At 35.6% G+C, this 8,074-nt stretch overlaps 1 pseudogene; it reads right to left on the bottom strand.

The window, feature by feature from the left end:
* Nucleotides 1-6,123: 6,123 nt before the first annotated feature.
* LOC143673090 (olfactory receptor 7A10-like) lies at nt 6,124-6,907 on the bottom strand (annotated as a pseudogene).
* Nucleotides 6,908-8,074: the final 1,167 nt, after the last annotated feature.

Genomic DNA, 8,074 nt, shown 5'->3' with positions numbered 1-8,074 from the left:
AAGTGTATATCTGACTCTGACAAATGGTCAAAATTTCAGAAGCCCCTACACTAAAGGCAAGGATAATTTTAAAAGAAAGAAGTCCCTGTTAATGGGGTAAATGTCCTATGAATGGAGATTCAAATGAATGAATGAGGATGGGGAGAGAACAGGCAGCCTACTTAGGAGGCTCCTTTAGACTCAAGGGCCACAGATGGAGAAGAGGTTATTGCTGCTCCTGCCTCATCTCATCCTTCACATCTCGCTCTGGCCTCCCTGTTCTTTCTGGGTCTGTGCTATATTTATTTGAATGCATTGCCTTTTTTATGGACCCAAATGGATGAAGCAGATTCCACACTCACTTTCTTGTGCACAGATCTGTTATTAATTGTTTTAGAATTTTCAGTTCTGACCACTTTTTTTTTGACAAGTCCAAAGGGCATACTGCAGCCTTGCTTCTGTTCCCTGTCCAAAATGCACAGGTCTTCTCAGAACACCCTCCCTAACATCATGGCAAATGAGAATAATCTCTGCTGTTACTCTGAGTTCTTTGCTTCATATGATGTTTCTCCATGGATTTTATGGCATATGCACAATTATAATTGTATTTTCAATTTTCCTGTAAAATGTATGATAAATGGTCAGGGACTGCAGCTGCTTTGTTCTCTTTTGTGTTTTAGGGAAAGTGTGTGAAAATGTATGCATTTTTCCAACAACAAACTTGTAGAAAATATAAATTTATGAAACAAAAAATTGGCAGGGAGAATGAATCCAGATGACAAATAGTTGTTTCAATATAACTATATTAGACAAAACTGAATGGAATATCTAAATCTACATTCAGAAAGACAAGATGTAAAATAACAATAATTTAATAATACTGATGTAGATTAATAATTAAATAGAAAAGGTTTTGGAAACAAAATAACATACAAATATAGTTTTCAAAACTGCGTGCAAAGCAGTCTCAGAAGTTCTAATTTTATCCCATATAAAGATATATGGATCCAGTTAAATTCCTGGAGCCTGCCCATGCTAAAAATATATATATGGATGCAAACATGCTTTTGACTAGGATGAATGTGAAAGCCAATTTGGAAAGAAGCATTCTTCTAAGTAATGGCAGATGGTGATGTAACTTGTAGAAATAGATCTAATCAAAATAAGAAAAAATAGCATAAAGGAAACAGAGATGTGAAAACAAGATGCAATGTGCATAAAAAGTGATTTATGAACTCAAACGAAACAGAACTTTCTTAGTTTGACAAGCAATGGGAGAAACATAACATGTAGGACCAATAAGCAGATCCACACAAAGTTTATTATCTTTTTAACATTTCACCTCAATTACATCTATACAGACATAAAAGAACTAATATTTGAACAACGAAATTGGTGGAAAACCTGCAGTTTTTTTTTAAATAATATAATAAAAAATAGATTAAAACACTCAGACCTAAGCATACATAAATAAAATATCTGAACAATTTGCAAAGGAGAAAGTGAATGGCTAATAAACCAACAATATTTAACCTCACCAATGAAGGAATAATCATCAAGTAAAGATTTTAGTTTACCCCTTTCTAATGAGAAAAAGGTTTGATATTTCATATCAATAATCAATGTGATAAAGCATATCTCATGTACTGATGTTTCAGCACAGTATCTACCTGCATTGGACTGGAAATTTCCCATCCATACACACACATCTTAAAATATATCTTATCTTTAAAATAAAAAAGAAATGCTCTCACCTTACAGCCCATACCTCCATAACTAATACTCTGATTTTCCCTACTTGCCTTAAATACAAATCTCCTTGGTCTGATTTTCTGCTTTTCTAGATTCACTTTAACCCTTATATATATTATTTTAATTTGGCTTCCATTCCTAATATTATATGTTAACAATGAACCCCTGCATTGCCAAATTCAGTGGAATCCTCCTCTATAAAAATATGAAAAATAGTAAATGCAATCATAAATTAAGAAAACAAGAAAGCAAGCAAGGATAACTCTTGGTCATGGGCAAGATTCAATTAACACTCAGATGACCTCAGATAAAAGCTCTCAGGTTCCATTCAGTCTGACCCCATCCTGCAGTATGTACTTGCCTCTCCAACTACCCTATATACGGTATTCATAAAGAAGGTCTCCAGGTGGAAGTTCAATTCTTACCTGGGTGCTTGATAAAGGAAACTGAAGCTCTGTCTCAAGACAAAAGTCAGCACGACGGAGTCAGGTATCCTTCCCCCAGTCAGCGATAACACCCCAAAGACCATGTAGCCTGAGGTTGCATAAGCTTAGGGACAGCCATAGAAGAGATATTCACTAAATAGCTGCTTTTTAAGGCACAACTGTCTCTTGTTAATACAATCACTGATCCATCATATCTCTTTGCTAAAGTAGTCTGACAGAAAAAAATTTCACTGGCTGATTGTCTGTTCCCGAGAGACCAGGTTTTGAGATGAATCCAGTTGTATGATTCATCCTTCATGAACTCATTTTCCTTCCTTCGATCTAACCACCGAAATAAAAGATTATCCAATCCTTGAAATAATGTTTATCCGAGGTCTAAGACTGGGGAACCTCTCTTAACTAGGTCCATTGAATCTTCAAAGCACTGACTCTGGGGGAGGACAGAGCCCCTGTTGTTGTATCCAGAAATTTCTTATTGTCCTTTCCATTCAAGTGGATAACTGTTTATTTGACATAAAGCCATAGATGCTACACTCTTTTGCTTGATGAGGCTTTGCTAAAACACTTAGGAATATAATATTTATAACACAAATTAGGACCTGTTATAGAGTCCCTCATTTATAAAATCTTTATTAATGACAAGAAATACATTTAGAACTTTTATGCACCATAGCATGTTTCTACTAACTTATATGGGATGTCTCATTTAATTTTTTCCCATGTCATTGAATGGAGCTTAATTTATTTAATGGATATATTATTTCTATTCATTTAAATTGGAAAAAATTTAAAAAATACTTTCAAAATTTAAAACAATTTTTATTGCATTACTAAAGCTCAGTATTTCATAATCTTATGACCTTCAAATGTATGATTCACTGGTGATAATTACATTGAATATATTTGATTACCATAACTAACATCTTACATCTAAACTTTTCAGCCCTTCAAATAGAATCATTAAGTAGCCACTAAACAATATCTCTTTAATCCCATGGCACCTGTTACCTGGTGCTCTGTAATCTGTTACCTATCTCTATGAATTTGCTTACTCTATGTATTTCATAGATGCTAGTTGATATAATATTTGTCTTTTTTGTGTGTCTGGCTCATTTCACTCAGCAAGATATCTTAAGGTTTACCCATGTTGGAGCATAAATTAAAACGTCATTCTTTTTATGAGTCAATAATATTCCATTGTATGTATAAACCACATCTTGTTTATCTATCTATCAGTTCTGGATAATTGAGTTACATCTACATTTTGGAAAATAGTGAAAAATGGTAAGTGGCATAAGGGTGAGGATGAGAAAGAAGACAAAGATAAGACCTAGAGAAGGAGAACCCCAGCTATTGAAACAGAGAACCCCCAGAAATTGAGATTAAATGCAGCAAATGGGAACAGCATGTGGCTGAGAAAATGAGGAGGACTGAAACCCATCGAATCCTCCAGGGTTAACCATTGGAGAATTTTCCATTTTTGTGCCTCATCCATAACATGCTCATCTCTGTGTCTCTGGAGAAACTTCAGGTAAAACCTGCCATCCCCACAGTAATTCCTGGGCTCTTCTGGGTTATCAAGTCAGGCAAGATGCTCCTGCATTTGGGGAGACATGAGAAGGAAAAACGTTTATTTGTACTGAGGATAAAAATGCTGATCAGGAGATGAGGAGCATGGAGGAATATTTATATTTGAGGAAGCCATGGTGGTCTGTAGTAGAAATTCCATAGCTGATTGTAAAATATAGTTTGGATCTCACCCTGTTCTCCAAGAATTTCACAATGCCACTTAGGGCAAAATGGAAAGAGTCATCATTCAAGGATTGGGTTTTGAAAGAGCCCAATGCATATTATTGAATTGAATTGAAATTATTTCTTGAGGTAGACTTTTTGCAGAAATGGCCCATTTTTCCACCTTACTCTAAATCCATGTGTTTTCCATTAGACTGTACAGTTCCCCTATTGAGAGATCAAATCTATTTATGTACCTTTGATTCTATTTAAGCTGAAAGTGTTTAATTTTCTTTGGCCAAGAGAATAATATGGAAGTAACAGTTTTGCATCAAGAGCTGCTCGTTTATGTAGCTCTCCCTTGGGTCTTTACCTCAGCCATGTGGAAAACCCCAGGCTAGCCTGTTGTAGGATGAGAGAAACATGAAGGAAACACCACTGTCAAGTGCACATTAGACCAACCTATTACCACCTAATCCCAATATATGAGGGGACACAGCCAGGCTTCATAGTTGACAAAAAGCTGACTGCACTGCAATGAGTAGCATTACAGTGATCAAAATATCTCCACAACACAGAATTGGCTGCAATAATCAAGCATTCTCATAAACCATTTACTTTTTGTTTTTAGTTTCAGTTTATTTATTTATTTTTTGCATGGGCAGGCACCAGGAATTGAACCCGGGTTTCTGGCATGGCAGGTGAAAACTCTGCCTGCTGAGCCATCATGGCCAGTCCATAAACCACTTACTTTTGAGACAGTTTGTTATGCAGCAATTACTAGCTGAAACAATAAACAATAAACAATGTGAAAAAATTAGGGCATTAAAATAATAGGATGCTTCTTATTATTTGTCATTCCATGAAATACTTGAATAAAGCATGCATAATCACTCTGTTATTCAAGTTCATTTCAAATAAGTGTATTAAAAAATGACTACCACTGAGGTTCTCTTGCAAGAAAGCAGGAGATGTTGGAGGAAAATGCATGTTTATGCAGGAATAACTCATGGCCCTGAATCAATACACTCTTTATTTTAGAAAGTATTTTAGGAATGATTTCAAGCACTTAAATAAGTTGTAATCTGTTCACGAAGATTGAAAGGAGTTTTGAATATATAGGTGATAAAAAAAAGTTGGAGAAAAGAGAAAATACAAAAATATTTCAATTAAGTGCCCTTTAAAGTTTTTGAGGAATATAGAGAAAGGGAAGATATTTGCTTAGAGGAATGGAAAGAGTCATATTTGCTATCCATTCAAATAATATAGAACATAAGGTCTAGCATGCATCCCAATATATATGCATAATAACACATTATACATCAAGACTTCCTAATTCAATGATTAGATGTAAACATGAAAATAATCAGTGTAAGAAGACTTGCAGATAGAAAAATCAACTGCTATTTATATCACAGATTCCTTCAGATATTTGAGGACAGTATTTATGATCACACTGCTATTCCAGTTGATTTCAGAGAAGCATATTAAAAAGTGACTGATTGGGTGGGCTACAGTGGCTCAGTAGGCAGAATTCTTGCCTGCCATGCCAGAGACCTGGGTTCAATTCCTGGGCCTGTCCATGCAAAAAAAAATGTGACTCCATTTGAGATTCCATTTGAATTAAGCAGTAGATGTTGAATGGACATGCATCTATATTCAGGATTAATTTGTGCCCTTACTCACAACACTCCATTCCCAGAGGAATTATTAGGCTGGGTTTTAAGCTTTTGAGTAAATCATCATTTCACCATGAAGATTGAACAGAGTTTTGAACGTTAAAGCTATAAAACTTGGAAGGAAGTGTCAGCCAATTGATTGTGCTGTAATTAAATACACAATTTAATTTTGGTTAAGTTAATATTTCTGGCAAAAATTAGAGAAAGTTCAGCTATTTGCTTTCGAGAAATGAAAAGAATCTTTTTTATTTCCCATTAGTAATACAGAACATGCAACCCAGTCCTGCAACCCAGTGCATAATATCTTGCACATCAAAGTCAAGATTTCTTACTTTATGAGTTGATGAAAACCATCAACAGCAATTCTCTCCTTTAGTAACAACATGCATAATTTAATCTTTTCTTCAACATATTTAATGTCATAGCTCTATGATATGTTTAATTGCCATGATATTTCAAAGAATCATAACTTTAGTCGTTGAGGATTTGAGCCCTTCCATCACTGCACTTCTTCAGCTCCGGGACCAATGACCATTTTATGCTTTTCCGCCAAGGAGTCTCTTCAGAGCCCCCATTATCTCTTTGTTCCTCAGACTGTAGATGAAGGGGTTCAGCATGAGTGTGACGACAGTGTACATGAATAAGGATTTGGCACTTGTGTGTGCAATAGGCATAGAAAAAGAACTCATGTACACACCAATACCCATACTGTAAAATCAGAAGACCACAGAGAGGTGGAATGCACAGGTGGAAAATTCTTTATATTTCCCCAGAGCTGATGAGATCACATGTATAGAGGAAACAATCTTAGAATAGGAGAAAATGATTTCAATGAATTGCCCTTGTCCCAGCAGCACAGCTGCAAAATACACCACTATTTCATTGAGGAAAGTGTCAGAACAGGCAGGTTAGACCATCTGATCATAGTCACAGAAAAAGTGGGGTATTTCCAACGGTGCACAAAAGAACAGTCATAACACCAGTAAGCTTTGTAACAAAACCATCAAATCCTATAAAGAGTAAGAAAAAAGACATCTGGGTGAGGCAGCCTGCATAGGTTATGACTCTCCTCTGCATCTGGATGTTCACCAACATTTTTGGGAAGGTGGTGGAGGATAAACAGACATCAGCAGAGGACAGGTTGGAGAGGAAGAAGTACATGGGCATGTGCAGGTGGGCGTCACAGATGGTCACCAGGGTGATGAGCAGGTTCCCAGTGATGGTGACCAGGTACATGGACAGGAAGAGCCCAAATAGAAATGACTGCAGTTCTGGTTCCTTTGAAATTCCCAGAAGATAAAATTCTGAAATTTGTTTCATTTCCTGGTTTCATATTGTTGGTGTGTCTACCCAAGAATAGAGGAAGAACATGACTAGTTCCCAAATAAACAGGCATTATTCAACTAGCTATAATTTACATTTTGGGGACAAGTTATACTTTAAAACTCTATAAATATATATTGATGAAATATGTTGATGAAAAAGTTAAATGCTCTCTTTAATTGAAGGCAAAATAAGAAGGCCTTTCAAATCATGACAGAGGTGATGATATGTAAAAAAGATGTAACCATAAAAGTCAAACTGTAATGACAGGAAAACATGATGGCAACACATACAAAGGGTGGTTCATCAACACAAAGGATGCTAAAAAATCTTCTTAGCATGTTTGAAAAATAACAGGGAATCACAATATGTGGCACCAACTGATTTGACCAAACAAAATTAATTTTTAACCATTTCCCAAAGATGCAACTATAAATTCAGAAAAAGTTAAATGGCAAAAAAGCAAGTTGCTGGGAAAATATTCAATTTTTCTTTGAACATATGCAAGCATAAACAAGAATAAAAACACTCATATTACAGTTAAACAAAAACAAAAACTTGAATAGAGAGAGAAATAGAGCAAGGAAATAGCTAACAATATCACAAACATATTCAGCCCCATGTGTTACTATGCTGTATTATTCCCCTAGTCACCTATTAAATAAAATTTTTTTTCAGGTGAAATGAGAGAGCATGTCAACCTGCCACAATGGTATGAACTGTGCTGCAAGGTAATATGTACATCTCTTATTTGAGTCTCTCTCGTAAATACACAACCATGTTCAAATATAGGCACTTTTTAAAGTAGCAAATAATATTTTCTCTTTGGTTCACATTCTTGAGCTGACAATACTCCATAATTCTCTTAATGGCAAAATTCCTTGGGCAGAGATTCTGATTTTCCTGGAAACATTTACTTCTTCCCATCGCATCCTCTAATTGGTCTTGAACTCACCTCCCTGATTTCCCACAATGATCCATGCATTTCTCCATCCAATGCACATTTTTAAAATGTAATAAATAGAATATTAGTTTATTAGTCAAGGATGCAAACAAGTATAGAGATCTCTTGATTCTTCCCTATGTAAGATAAGGTTTCAGATGACCATGGACTGGGCTCTTGGTGTCCATTCTCTCTGCCCTTTCCTGCATTATCTACTGGGC

Source organism: Tamandua tetradactyla, unplaced genomic scaffold (genome assembly GCF_023851605.1).
Source record: "Tamandua tetradactyla isolate mTamTet1 unplaced genomic scaffold, mTamTet1.pri scaffold_119_ctg1, whole genome shotgun sequence".
Lineage (NCBI taxonomy): Eukaryota > Metazoa > Chordata > Mammalia > Pilosa > Myrmecophagidae > Tamandua > Tamandua tetradactyla.
This window is presented reverse-complemented; position numbering and strand designations above follow the sequence as displayed.